Source organism: Bombyx mandarina, chromosome 19 (genome assembly GCF_030267445.1).
Source record: "Bombyx mandarina strain Sakado chromosome 19, ASM3026744v2".
Lineage (NCBI taxonomy): Eukaryota > Metazoa > Arthropoda > Insecta > Lepidoptera > Bombycidae > Bombyx > Bombyx mandarina.
The window spans coordinates 2,388,775-2,404,054 of record NC_143225.1 but is presented as its reverse complement, the minus strand read 5'-3'; the positions used below and the strand labels follow the sequence as shown (position 1 = coordinate 2,404,054).

General features: G+C 41.0%; 1 protein-coding gene across 4 annotated transcripts in view; it reads left to right on the top strand.

The window, feature by feature from the left end:
- Window positions 1-15,280, top strand: part of wech (tripartite motif containing 71 protein wech) — a 43,257-nt gene that overhangs the window by 16,272 nt on the left and 11,705 nt on the right. Inside the window, exons 2-3 of one of the 4 annotated variants that reach the window (XR_016324678.1) lie at window positions 8,771-8,872; window positions 9,239-9,809. The exons of 1 other annotated variant lie outside the window; for it this stretch is intronic. The gene's annotated coding sequence lies outside the window, so the exon portion shown is untranslated. Of the gene's footprint in view, window positions 1-8,770; window positions 8,873-9,238; window positions 9,810-12,586; window positions 12,977-15,280 lie in introns of those variants that run through there. 2 more of the 4 variants (XM_028169716.2, XM_089735241.1) reach the window with 2 other exon arrangements.

Below are 15,280 nucleotides of genomic sequence, written 5' to 3'. Positions count from 1 at the left end.
AATGGGAATTTATGAATCGAGAATTATGGAGGGGAATGATTGAAATAGCCAGGATAGTGGTAGAGACTACCTACCTTAGTACTAGCTACCTTAAGTAATGTTGGTAGTCAGTTCTCCCAGATGTGTTGCAGTCGAGTATCTCCCTGGTTAGTATTCTGAAGTACTACCTCAAGTGCTGTAATCATATTGTGTCCGCACGTGTTTTTTTATTTATTTTTTTTTATTGCCTTGTTGGTAGACGAGCATACGGCCCTCCTGCTGGTGAGTAGTTACTGTCGCTCATGGACATCAGCAATGCCAGAGGCATAGCCAAGTCGCGGCCTACCGTTTAATACTCTCCACAGGTTTCGTTTGAAGAAGGACATTTCATAGCGCTCATTTATTAATCGAGGAAGTAATTTCTAAACGTTAGTATAGTAGTAGCAGTACCTTAAGTACCTATAAGTATTTCATTACAAAAATTTATTATTGTCTGCGGAATTTGAACACTGCCAACGGTATACTAAATGTTATCCCAAAATTAATCTGAGCGGTGCTTGGACATGGACAGGGCAATAGAATGATAGAAGAAAATCCAAAGTATCTGACAAAAGTTTGCCGAGCCCCCAAAGATTAAAATAATATATGTAGGAAAACTTTGGAGGCGCTCGGCTAGCTGTTAGCAAATCCCACCCCTCCTGGCTGAGCCCTTGTTCGCCCACCTGTCCTGGTAAAACTGGAAAGGCCTCCGGGCCACCAGTAATCTCTCAAACATAAAAAAAATGTAGGAAACGTTAGCGAACTGTGAGCTCTTCTATTTTCTATCTCTGTATATTAACGTTAGTAAAATGTATGTATTTATCTTCTAATGAAACTTTGAGAAACACTTTCGTATTGTAGCGACGCCGCGACGTTCCAAGTGCAGGGTGCGGGCACAATACATACATCCCACCTCCGCAAATTGATTGTCCTCGGCCGTACAAAAAAATACTTTTCTCTCGCCCGAACACACTATCGAAATTACCTGCGCCTATTCACAGGATTTTGTACTAGAACATTAAAATTACAATATCGTTTTAATTATCGTAGAGATAACGCTGGTAGTTTTCCAATTACGGCCTGGCCACGGGGATCGGCGGTGCGAACAGCGAAGCGGTGGACGAGGCGATCATTCGCGCAGCACCGTTTGCAGGCCACGGGTACTCACGTTCGCCGCCGCGACTAGTAAGGAAGTCCGACAGCGAAATGTCTATATCGAAATTATCTCGATATTGCTTACAAATTAATAGTTTTTTGGTTCAGGACCTATTATTTGGAAAAGATTGTGAAGTACATGATTTGAATAAGAATCGGAGTGTACCTATAGATGGAGAATTCCACAAGAAGTACGAGAAATACTTTGGGTGGCTAGACTTCCAAATAGCTGGTCTAGCTAGTATTTCAGCTATATTTTTTTTTATTGCTTAGATGGGTGGACGAGCTCACAGCCCACCTTGTGTTAAGTGGTTACTGGCCCATAGACATCCACAACGTAAATGCGCCACCCACCTTGAGATATAAGTTCTAAGGTCTCAAGTATAGTTATAATGGCTGCCTCACCCTTCAAACCGAAACGCATTACTACTTCACGGCAGAAATAGGCAGGGTGGTAGTACCCACCCGTGTGGACTCACAAGAGGTCCTACCACCAGTAATTACGCAAATTATAATTTTGAGGATTTCATTTTTATTACACGATGTTATTCCTTTACCGTGGAAATCAATCGTGAACATTTGTTGAGTACGTATTTCATTACAAAAATTGGTACCCGCCTGATATTCGAACACCGGTGCATCGCTCAACACGATTGCACCGGACGTCCGTTAGGCCACGACGACTTTAAAAATATAAAATAAAAAATAAATAAAAAATATAAAAATTTCGGTTTTAATTTTTCGCGGCGAAAACAACTAAACTCATTTAATCACTGTACTATTCGCCGCGACTACCGCTCGACTCCGTGGCTCGCGCCGTCCGTATTCATGCATTTGTTTTGCTCGCCCGCCGCATCGCGCGATTCGCTCGGTACATTTCGCCGGTCGCTTCGCCGATCGCCCGTGCGCGTGGCTTGTTAGGTACATTTCTATGCTCTTATTTTAGTCGCTAGACGCTTCGCCGTTCGCACCGCGCGAATATTCGTATCGGCGAATGTCCCGTGGCCAGGCTGTTACAGCACAAGAGCGCATTATGCGGCATAATGCTCAACGTTGAATGTTCCAGCTACAGCAACGCTTCGCACAATCGAGCACTCCCACCAAGCATACTGGCGACTAGCTAGGACTCTCAAATCCGAAACTACCGCTACTATGCCTCCCCTCGTACGCCCTTCAGGCCAACCACCGGCTTTCGATGACGATGACAAGGCTGAGCTGCTGGCCGATGCACTGCAAGAGCAGTGCACCACCAGCACTCAATACGCGGACCCCGAACACACCGAGTTAGTCGACAGGGAGGTCGAGCGCAGAGCTTCCCTACCGCCCTCGGACGCGTTACCCCCCATTACCACTGACGAAGTTAGAGAAGCGATCCACAACCTCCAACCTAAGAAGGCACCCGGCTCCGACGGCATCCGTAACCGCGCGCTTAAACTCTTACCAGTCCAACTGATAGCAATGTTGGCTACCATTTTAAATGCCGCTATGACGCACTGCATCTTTCCCGCGGTGTGGAAAGAAGCGGACGTTATCGGTATACATAAGCCGGGCAAACCGAAAAACGAAACCGCTAGTTACCGTCCGATTAGTCTCCTCCCGACGATAGGCAAAATTTACGAACGGCTCCTTCGGAAACGCCTCTGGGACTTCGTTACCGCGAATAAAATTCTAATAGACGAGCAGTTTGGATTCCGCGCTAAGCACTCGTGCGTACAACAAGTGCACCGCCTCACGGAGCACATCTTAATAGGGCTAAATAGGCGTAAACAAATCCCGACCGGCGCCCTCTTCTTCGATATCGCGAAGGCGTTCGACAAAGTCTGGCACAACGGTTTGATCTACAAACTGTACAACATGGGAGTGCCAGACAGACTCGTGCTCATCATACGAGACTTCTTGTCGAACCGTTTGTTTCGATATCGAGTAGAGGGAACTCGCTCTCGCCCCCGTCATCTGACTGCCGGAGTCCCGCAAGGCTCCGCGCTCTCCCCGTTATTATTTAGTTTGTATATCAATGATATACCCCGGTCTCCGGAGACCCATCTAGCGCTCTTCGCCGATGACACGGCTATCTACTACTCGTGTAGGAAGATGTCGTTGCTACATCGGCAACTCCAGATCGCAGTAGCCACCATGGGACAGTGGTTCCGGAAGTGGCGCATCGACATCAACCCCACGAAAAGCACAGCGGTGCTCTTCAAAAGGGGTCGCCCTCCGAATACCACTTCGAGCATCCCACTCCCTAATAGGCGCGCAAACACCTCCGCCGTTAGCCCCGTTACTCTCTTTGGCCAGCCCATACCGTGGGCCTCGCAGGTCAAATACCTAGGCGTCACCCTCGACAGAGGGATGACATTCCGTCCCCATATTAAAACGGTACGCGACCGTGCCGCCTTCATATTAGGACGTCTCTACCCTATGCTTTGCAAGCGAAGCAAACTGTCCCTCCGTAATAAGGTAACTCTCTACAAAACTTGCATACGCCCCGTTATGACGTATGCAAGCGTAGTGTTCGCTCACGCAGCCCGCACCAACTTGAAGCCCCTTCAGGTTATTCAATCCCGATTCTGCAGGATAGCCGTCGGAGCACCATGGTTCCTGAGGAACGTGGATCTCCACGATGACCTGGAGCTCGACTCTGTCAGTAAGTATCTACAGTCGGCATCATTGCGCCATTTCGAGAAGGCGGCACGACATGAGAACCCTCTTGTCGTGGCCGCTGGAAACTACATACCCGATCCTGTAGATCGAATGGTAAACAGTCGACGTCGCCCAAAGCACGTCATTACGGATCCTCCCGATCCATTAACGGTGCTTTTAGGCACCACAAGCACCGGTCACCGTCCTCGTCGAACCCGTCGCTTGCGACGAAGGGCTCGACGAGCGAATTAACCCCTAGACACAGCCCACTGAGTTTCTCGCCGGATCTTCTCAGTGGGTCGCGTTTCCGATCCGGTGGTAGATTCTGCGAAGCACTGCTCTTGCTAGGGTCAGTGTTAGCAACTCTCCGGTTTGAGCCCCGTGAGCTCACCTACACACGTTAGGGTGAAGCTGAAATAGCCTCTGAAGGCTATCAGCATAGGTAGGAAAAAAAAAAAAAAAAAAAACAATCGAGCACTCTCAAAAGTACTGCTCTCGCGCGATACTCGCAATCGATACCGACTCAGTGACAGAAAATTTACAAGTGTTTTTTCTTTAAGTTGGCATTGATCGAAATTTTGTTTATATTATCGTTAGTAATATTATTTAATGTTGAAAAAAATTGTAAGGCTTTCGTTTCGTCGTAGTTTCTTAGAAATAATCAATGTTAATTAAAACTGTGCTAACTTAGCGCACTCTGCTGTTGCATTTGAAAACTAATTCACGCTCCAATTAAGCTTCAGCATAATTCGGCATTGTGCGTCACTGAGTCGCATTATGCTCTGTAATTGGAAAACTACCAATATGTGTTCTTACACATACTAGTGGTCGCCCAACTATCATAATTCGACAATAATTGAGGCCGTCAGCGTAAAAGTGGCTTAACCCACAATTTTTCATAATCCTGCTTACCTAAATGTATATTGCAATTTATTTAAAATATAATAGATTTTGATGCAAAATCAGCCTATCCACAGTTTGACCCATAGGTAATAGATGGCTTTGTAAACATTAGTTTTGCGCGTATTGTTGTTTTATCAACTCAAATTCAAATTCATGAAAACTTAAACCTCATTGCTCCATAATAACTATGGTAAACTTAGGCCACTTTTGCGCTTTTTCAATAATTATTCATTTTATTTACAAGTTTCAACATTATTATGGTTCTATTGTCAAAGACTTCACTTTTATAGTCACAGATTTCGCCAAGACTGCACTATAGACAAATAATGCCTATTAATCTATTTTCAATTTCACCACAGACTTTAAACTATAGCAAAAGCTTCACAATAAACAAAAGAGTATATATGCTTGTGTGTGTCTGTGTGTGTGTGTGTGTGTGTGTCAAATACATGATAGTGTATATAATGTTTTTTTTAATTGATTTAATGTATTTTTAATGTCAAGTTAAAAAAAATTAGCATTCTGCTCTCCGTCTCTATATTCTCTATAAGTGTGGGAAATATCATACTCCTCCGTCCGCGCAATTTTCATAAAAAGGGGTACATGGTTTTTGCTTTACGTATTAACATATAGATATCAAAATTTGGTATTAATCATGGAATTGTGATTATTATACCCCACGCTCTGGACTGATCAGATGAAATTTTTTACCAAAACCCCCCTTAACGAGTGTGTCCGTCAAGCTTCAGTTCGCGAACTATGGAGAAAGGCTGTGAAGGCTTTAATAAACAAGGATTCCACATCCACATGCTCTGCCCAGAGTAACCGACTATGGTGATGATGATGGGATTATGAATGTGGTAAATAATTAAAACCTATTATGGCGCAAACGAAACACGCTTCTATGGTGTGATATTAGCCCGATGAGTTCCCTTTTTCTTTAATTGCATAGATGGGTGTACGAGCTCACAGCCCACCTGTTGTTAAGTGGTTACTGGAGCCCATATACATCTACATCTACAACGTAAATGCGCCACTCACCTTGAGATATAAGTTCTAAGGTCTCAGTATAGTTACAACGGCTGCCCCACCCTTCAAACCGAAACGCATTACTGCTTCACGGCAGAAATAGGCGGAGTGGTGGTCCCTACCAGTGCGGACTCACAAAAGGTCCTACCACCAGTAATTACGCAAATTATAATTTGTCGGGTTTCATTTTTATTACACGATGTTATTCCTTCACCGTGGAAGTCAATCGTGAATATTTGTTAAGTACGTATTTCATTTGAAAAATTGGTACTCGCCTGCGGGATTCGAACACCGTTGCATCGCTAGATACGAATGCACCGGACGTCTTATCCTGTAGGCCACGCGTTTCCGATCCGGTGGTAGATTCAACGAAGCACTGATCTTACTAGGCCTAGGGTCCGTGAGCTCACCTACCTGGTCGCGCGTAGCTGGTATAGCTCCTTAGACCACCAGTGAATAGGTAGGGAAAAAAAGATGTGTCACATTAATAAACATTGTTCGTTCAAATCGATGAAGTAACAAAATTTTCCACTCTCAACGTTTGAGACGCATCGGTGACTAAATTTTATCTTGCAACAAATTAAAATGTACTGCGCATAATATTTTCGATAATACTATACCTAGTAGGTACCTACTTAAAAGGGAAACAATAATTTTGGACGTTAGTTTTAATCGTTTTTTTTTTTTTTTGTGAATGAGGTATTATTGAGGGCTCGGAGGCCTTTCCACTTTCACCAGGACAGGTGGGCGAGTAGATTCTCAGCCAGGAGGGGAATGTTTTTGTTTATTGGTTTGATAGACAGAAGAGCATACCGGTCACTTGGTGGTGTGTTGTTACCGTCACTCAAGGTCGTGGACAATGCCAGGCACGCGGTTAAGGGCCTTTTTTTTTATTCCTTATATATGTGTGGTGGTGGACGAGCTCAAAGCCCACCGGTTGCTAAGTGGTTACTGGAGCCTATAGACATCTACAACGTAAATGCGCCACTGACCTTATGAGATATAAGTTCTCAGGTCTCGGTATAGTTAAAACGGCCGCCCAGCCCTCCAAACCGAAACGCATGACTGCTTCACGGCAGAAATAAGCAGGGCGGTGGTACCTACCCGCGCGGACTCACAAGAGGTCCTTCCACCAGTGTTCTTACCGTCGCTCAAGGTCGCCGACAATGCCAGGCACGCGGCCAAGCGCCTTTTTTTTATTGCTTATATGTGTGTGGTGGTGGAAGAGCTCACAGCCCACCTGGTGCTAAGTGGTTACTGGAGCCCATAGACATCTACAACGTAAATGCGCCACCCACCTTGAGATATAAGTTCTCAGGTCTCGGTGCTGCCTACATTTGCGGACTCTTGACTTTGTACTATTTAGTTCGGTAAGTTAATAGATTGAAATTTCAAGCGTAGATGGGCGCACACTGCGGCCCACGCTAGTTAATTATCGCTCGTAGAGTAAGTGCTTTACAAACATATTTGTTTTTTCTAAATCGATTAACTGAATAAGGCCAATAATCGGGTAAACGACGAGCTTTAGCACGCCCAAATAACACCACAAACATTATGATAGCAATATTAGTTGCCTACGTATCTAATTTGTTTAGTTATGTGGTGAAATTATATATGATGGTAAAGTCATGCCAATTTAAAAGCACATGTCAAGGTTTGGTCATGACCAGCCCTCAGTGCTGGACAAAGACCACTTTCAAGGTTGGCCATAATGACAGGTCCAGCGCTGCCTGAATCCAGCGGTTTTCCGCTACTTTTGACAGGTCCAACCTTGTGGCCTCTACCCACACAATCCCTTCCCGTACAAGGTTTCGTACTTTTTGAGCTTAATCTATTTTAATGCAAAGTAAGTTGTTATGGCTTAAAGAATAAATCTGTATTATAGGTACACGCATCAATCCCGCTTTGGTAATTGCAGTTAACATATCGACGCTTGAAAGGCAAACGTGACTAAGATATACTGCTATACAATAACTGCTTTATACATAAATGATAGGCAATAACCATATTCGATGCGCAAAAAATATATATTTCTAGGTCTATTAAAATCATTTCAATCCTGCAGCTACTAGCTATATTCTACTACAGCTAGATTCGTTAAAATAGATTTTTTTTCAGGTATTTCAACTTTAAATTAGTCGACTGTAAAGTTCACGAATTGTCGCTTAGTCACGTTTGCCTTTCAAGCGTCGATATGCTCATTTATTTGGGAAGCAAGCAGTAAAAGGTGTTTCGTGAAAGATTTTCTTGAACATATTGCACTTCTGCAGGATTAAGTAATTCGAATGAACCCCCGTACTTTGAGATATATGGTCGAAGTCACAATAGTATTCTATAACTCTTGTCCTAAACATAAAATCCGGAGTCCATGACTGCTTGTTTCGTGGCTGATATAGGTCAGTTGATGGCAGCCACTGTTGCGGACTCACTACTTACCAACAAACCATTTAGTAGACGCGTTAAGTTTGAAATAAATGTTTATTATTTCGAGAAGAAACAGCATAATAACAGATTATACATTTACATATATACAGGGTGTCACACAAAGAATGGATAATCCTGAAACACCTCATAGTAGAGCTATTGGGGACTCAAAATAAAAAATACCAAAAAAAAATTCTTAGGTAGTAGGTACCCAATTAAAAATAACGAAAATATATCAAATTTCATGATTAAAATTTAAGTTCAAAATAACTTTTATAAAAAATTACACTACCTACTCATACGATTTCCTGCATATTCCTTAGTATAGTCCATGTAGAATATTATAAGACCAAAATGCCTATGGATTTCATTTATTTGTAGCTGTTGTATATTCCAGAAACGCACGGCAAGTATGGAAAATATCAACTTTTTTTATAAATACGTAATTTGGGTACTACCTGAGAATTTTTTTTTTTTATACTGTGTCCCCAATAGCTCTACTATGAGGTGTTTCAGGATTATCCATTCTTTCTGGGACTAACCTGCATAAAGTATAATAGTTTCCTATATACGCCTGAACCGATTTCAATGAAATTTTCAGGGAATCATCAGGTTGGCCTCGCGGGTGACCGTGTGAAGTTCGGTATCCGCCGAATCAAGGATCTGCCAGCAAAGCGGTCCGGAATTGACAAGTTTACATTATGTAAGTGGGTGAATTTGACATAAAGGCAATTTCCCGCGTAAAAAAAAATGGCGTTGATTATTACACATGATGGGTGATAAAGTAGGTCTACGAGTATGACGAGATGATAAAAAATCGAATCTCGCTTTTAAGATGGACTAATTCGACCGATTGACGGTCCTTAGTGGTGATGAACGTATGCCATTTTCGCATTGGCCGTGGTTCCGAAATTCGAGAAACAATTGTCACGAAGAAACGTAAAAGCCATCGCCGAACGATGCTCCCTCTCGTTGCCTACACGAGCATCCCCGTTCCCGGGTTCATGGACCCCGAATTATCTATATAAATATATATATATATATAACTATAAAACGTATTTATCCTCAGCGCCCTTCGCCTATGGCAAGGGAAATGCATCGATTTTTGGCACCCCTTGTCGTATAAGCGGGGGCGAGGCAAAATGGCCGTCCAGGACCTGCCTCAAGCGCAGAGCTCGGGCAAGGTCATGAGCAACGCATGTGGTGCCGAATGCTTCGTTCGGGAATCACGATCAACGATCGCCCCTCTCTGTTTCGTTCTATGCGTTTGTGTTCTCCGTCTCGCTCGCGCGGTCTAATGTTGAATTTATGCTACTCAATAATGTCAGGGCTGACAGTTTAATGTTATTAAAAATATACGAATATTAAATATTGTATATTTTATCGTTTTAAATATTTTTTATTTATTTAGTTATTTAATATATTTTGTACACACAGCTGTTAGAAAAGACACGTCAATAAGGATTTTTTTTGCTTTAATTACTCCTTGATACTCGGTAATGAATAGATTACAAAAATTACAAGTAAAAAACTTAATTACTAAGTAATAAGACGAACTTATCTCCAATAGGGCATATTTGTTAGCCCTCACTGGTAGTTATCACTGTTCTGCAAATTTCAGTCAAGTAACAGTTATACGTTCTAGGTTCAAGAGTGGGATAGCAAATATAAGAAATAGATATTTTGATTGATTTCCCAATTAAATATAAATTAATCTTAAGTAATCAATCAAATGTAATCAAAATCAAATCTTAGTTATATATTTTTTTATTTTTGTTGATAATGCATTGTCGATTGCACCTATAATTGAGGTGACATCTGTACTTTTGTCAGTTTGTCAATGTTTTGTATTGATGATCACTTTGTTGGTGCAACTTAATAAATAAATAAATAAATATGAAAGCGAAACTTCGCCACTATGTCTCTAAATAGGGATGGGAAAAAAAACATGATTTCGAAAACCCTTTAATTAAAAAAGACGGTAGTTTTGAAAACGCCCACATATAGCAACTAGGGACCTTGATAACTAAAGATCTTGTGCCCAGAATAATATTCCTGCATACGATCAACTACCGTCAATATGTTTTTTTAATCGACGCCAAACCGATACTACATTGCGCGTATGTCAGCTTGCAAAAAGATGTATTTCTTTAACAATTTCCTTCAAGTTCCGAAGTTACGTTAGGTGTAAATGATTTCAACGCGCTCGCTAAAGCTTATGGTACTTTTGTAGGGCTTTAGAATATACTTTTTGAATATTATTCGCAACAATAAATGTAACCATATAAAATAGCTAGAATAATATATGGATTGTCGATGAACCTTATTTTGCTTCGTTTGAAATTTTTGGGTCTACGCAGGGATCTTTTTTTAATTAAGCTTTTATGCCCCGTGTAGGGTACTCGGGTATTTGAGGTGGTCATTTATATTATCATCACACCGGCCGACGGCCGTCTGGTGTAGTGGTAAGTGACATGGTCACTACTCAAGGGGGTCGCGGGTTCGAATCCCGCCAAGGGAAGATATTTGTATGATAAATATAAATGTCTTTTTCAGGGTTATGGATGTCTTTTAAATATATGTATGTGTATAATAAAAATATTACATTTATTTCCGTTATCTGGTACATGTAACACAAGTTCTTTACGAACTTACCACTTGACCTGTTAACGTGGCGTGATTGTTAGTAAATATTATAGTAAAATATTATATTATCACAACACCTGCAAAAATATTCAGCACCGCAACTAGATGAAACAATAAAACGACTCTAAAGAGAGATAGATATATTAACATAACGTTTGCGAGTGAATGAGATAGAATACGTCAAGGTTTCTCTTCTACCACATGAGGATTGAGCACGTTTTTTTTTAGTTTTCCGTCAGATAAACAGATAGAATTGTTGATTAACTGTTGGTTGGTTCAACTCTTCATTTTTGTTTTAATTGATGTGCAAGCTCAGTCCGTCTGTAGTTGATATTCTGATTATGACACAGATAGTACTCACAACCCGCCTTTCCTGCGGTACCTCGACAGGGTTTTGTCTCAGGCAACATTCGTATGCATAATCTCGAATAATGGAAAATTTGAGTTGGTTCCAGTCCCATGATGCCACATTGGTACCAGCCAGCGCGTGATTAGAGGTTCCTTTTTTTTCTACCTAAGCTGATGGTCTAGAGAGACCATGTCAGCGTTACCGGGCTAGTAGGTGAAGCTCACGGGGCTCAAACCTGGCAATGTTGCTTACACGAACTCTAGCAAGAGTCGTGCTTCGCAGAATCTACTACCAGATCGGAAACGCGACCCACTGAGAAGATCCGGCGAAAAACTCAGTGGGCTGTGTCTGAGGGTTAATTTACTCGCCGAGCCCTTCGCAAGCGACGGGTTCGACGAGAACGATGATCGGTACGTGGAAGTTCTGTCATTTCCACCTGACAAAGAAAAAGACATTACAATGCTTATATCGCTGATGATAACTTGTTTATTTTGTACTAATTACTTCTGTTCTGGAATCCAAACCGATCGAATTTAGTGAAGCCTAGGAAGGACCAGGGTCACATATGTATCATTTACTGAATCGGCTATTAACAGTCTTGTCATTATGTAAGATCCAGTGGAAATTTGTATACGTCAACACATTCTATACCGCTAAGCTTCCCCCTCAGACAGAGCCCCCTGAGTTTCTCGTCGGATCTTCTCACTGGGTCGCGTTTCCAATCCGGTTCGTGTTAGCAACGTCGTCAGGTTTGAGCCCCGTGAGCTCACCTACTAGTTAAGGTTACGCTGGAATAGCCTCTCAAGGCTATCAGCTTAGGTAGGAAAAAAAAAACCTAAGCTTCATAAATGCTTGTCTTGTATGCTCTTTTCAAATTATTCATCAGATTGCGACGGAGCTTGTTACAGTTGTTTTTGACACTTCAAGTTGTAACTATACTGAGACCTTAGAACTTGTATATCAAGGTGGGTGGCGCATTTACGTTGTAGATGTCTATGGGCTCCAGTAACCACTTAACACCAGGTGGTCTGTGAGCTCGTCTACCCATTTAAGAAAAAAAATGTATACGAAGCTCACACATACAACAATAATCATGCTATTAGAAACGTCATTATTACGTCATTCAACGTCACATAATAAAGTTATAGTGGATGTATATATAGGTTTATATGTAATAGATATTTTAATGTTTTATATGAATGACTCCCGGAAATCGAAGCTAACTAATCATAAAATATATAATTATTATACTTTCAACTGGAATCAGATTCGATGACTTGAATTATAATAAAACAAGTAGATGAATATAAATTTTGGTGTTTTTTTTTTATTATTTATGAAACATAAGAAGTTAATTAATATTTTATAAGATAGCTTTTGTAAGAAACAATATTGATAATAATTGAAATAGAAATATTAGTAACTGCCAGCCCTAATCATAGCAAACCTTCCTTATCTAAATTATGGAAAATTTTGGAATGCGACAACAATTCCGTCTCTTTCGCACCCGTGCGGTCCTGACGTGCTGTCTCTTTTCGTGCAGCTACCTACCGTATCTCTAAGGGTAGTGGTAGGGGCACAAAAGATTTCGGGATTTCGATTTTTTTTTTGCAAAATGCATCCCACCAAAATAGATTCAGTGCAACGCCGACAGCCAAACGATGCGAACGTGTCAACAGTAAAAATCAAATTTGATTGCTTTATTAGTTTTTTTAATTAAATATACCTACCTAGTTAGTTCATAATTAAATTCAGTTTAAGTAATTTAATGTAGTTATGTTAAAGTGTATTAGAACTATTAGAACATCACAGGTATGTTATGAGATTTGTTTTCGTTAAAAGTAAATTACCAGTCGAAAAGTGTATTTTTTTCTGTCGTCGATGGTAAGCGAGCATACATATGACTCGTAAGATTGGAAGTGGCTATGTTTACTTGCGGACGTCAGCAAATCCGGAGGTATAGCTTAGCCGTTGCCACATTACACATATTTAAAAAAATATATGTATTTTAATAAGTCTTATTTTTGGGTTACTTCCATTTACCATATTTACGTGATTAAGTGTTGAAGGAAACGATATAAATAAGATTGATCATAAATATATATTGTATAACGGATGTTTGTTTGTTTGTTGGTGTTTTGATTACGTGATATTCAGTAAGATTTTCGGCGATTACCCCTCCCCCCTCTACTTTGGGCACGCTGCACCACTGTCGCTGCAACCCTAGAGACAAGCAACCCATAGACACAGCCTACTGAGTTTCTCGCCGGATTTTCACAGTGGGTCGCCTTTCCGATCCGGTGGTGGATTCTGCGAAGCAATGCTCTTGCTAGGGCGTGTTTTATTTTTTTATTTTTTATTGCTTCGATGGATGGACGAGCTCACAGCCCACCTGGTGTTAAGTGGTTACTGGAGCCCATAGACATCTACAACGTAAATGCGCCACCCACCTCGAGATATAAGTTCTAAGATCTCAGGTATAGTTACAACGGCTACCGCACCCTTCGAACCGAAACGCATTACTGCTTCACGGCGGAAATAGGCGGGGATAAGAGTGTTGGAAACACTCCCAGTTTGAACACCGTGAGCTCACTTACTCGTCAAGGAGAAGCTGAAATAGCCTCTCAAGGCTACCAACTTAGGTAGGAGAAAAAAACTAAAAACATGAAATAGATTGGGTAGTGGTAATTCCATACCACGCAATGAAATAGTGCCACCAGTAACCACGCTCCTGAAATAATGGGCTCACCTACACGTCAAGGAGAAGCTGAAATAGCCTCTCAAGGCTAGCAGCATAGGTACTTTTTGTACATAGGCATTTTTTACTGCTGGTAGGACCTCTTGTGAATCCGCGGGGTTAGATACCACCACCCTACCTATTTCTGCCGTGAAGCAGTAATGCGTTTCGGTTTGAAGGGCGAGGCAGCCGTTGTAACTATACTTGACCTTAGAACTTATATCTCAAAGTGGGTGGCGTATTTACGTCGTAGATGTCTATGGCTAACCACTTAACACCAGGTGGGCTGTGAGCTCGTCCACCCATTTAAGCAATAAAAAAAAAGGTAGGGAAAAAAGAGAATACAAATTATGTCGCGTATAATAACCACACAATTTGTGTACATAATAATATCTAATTTGGAAACAAACAGGCGAACGTATTGCCATTTCTAATTTGTGTAATTAATGTTATCTAAGTACACAACATTAAGCAATTATTCAAGTAAGTAATTCGATGTAGTAAAGCTTGTAAATTGTTGTTGTCTTATCGATAAAAGAACGTGAGAATGAAAAGTTCGCTCTAGGGCTTTCCATTATATTTTTTTAGTGCTTTTAACTATGTTGTCTTGTATTTTTTTTCTTTACCTAATCGTTGGTAGCATAAAGGGCTTATTCCAATTTCGCGCCGACCGGTAGGTAAGCTCACGGGCTCAACCTGAGAGAATTGCTAACACTAGCCTTAGCAAGAGCAGCGCTTCGCAGAATTGACCACCGGATCGGAATCGCAACACACAGAAGATCCGGCGAGATACTCAATGGTTTATGCTTTGTATAGTTAAAAAATTTAACGAAGCTGTACAGAAATCCGCTGAGTTTACGTAGTGGCTACATTTTCGGGTGTGTGAAGAATTTGACTTTATTTTTCGATTGGTATCCAAAAAATGTGGTTGAAACGTTGTCAATGAATGGAATGATTTCGAAGTATTGTTGACAGTGGCTCGGTTGAGTACTGCACGCTGTAGACTTGTCGGCTTTTTAAATAAATAAATAAATTGATGTAGATTTGTAAATATGTTCATTTAGAAATTGAGTCGTCTATTATCAAAGGTGGCAATCTGTGCATTTGGACAAAAAAATGTTATTGATATGTCAATACAGATTGATTTGAATATAATCGTCTCCTTCAAAGAATACGGTTCAAATCCTGCATTAAATAAAGGTTAATAGTTAACCTGTTATTTATCTAAGATGTCGTTCCGAAGAGTTTTGTGACTGCCAATGGAATACAAAGTCAATAATTCGTTTTTCTGATTTACCAATAATTATCCAAAAGTCAGATTGCCGGCTTTGATAATAGTCGACTCAATTATAATGTTAATTTTTGTTTTTTTGCTATGG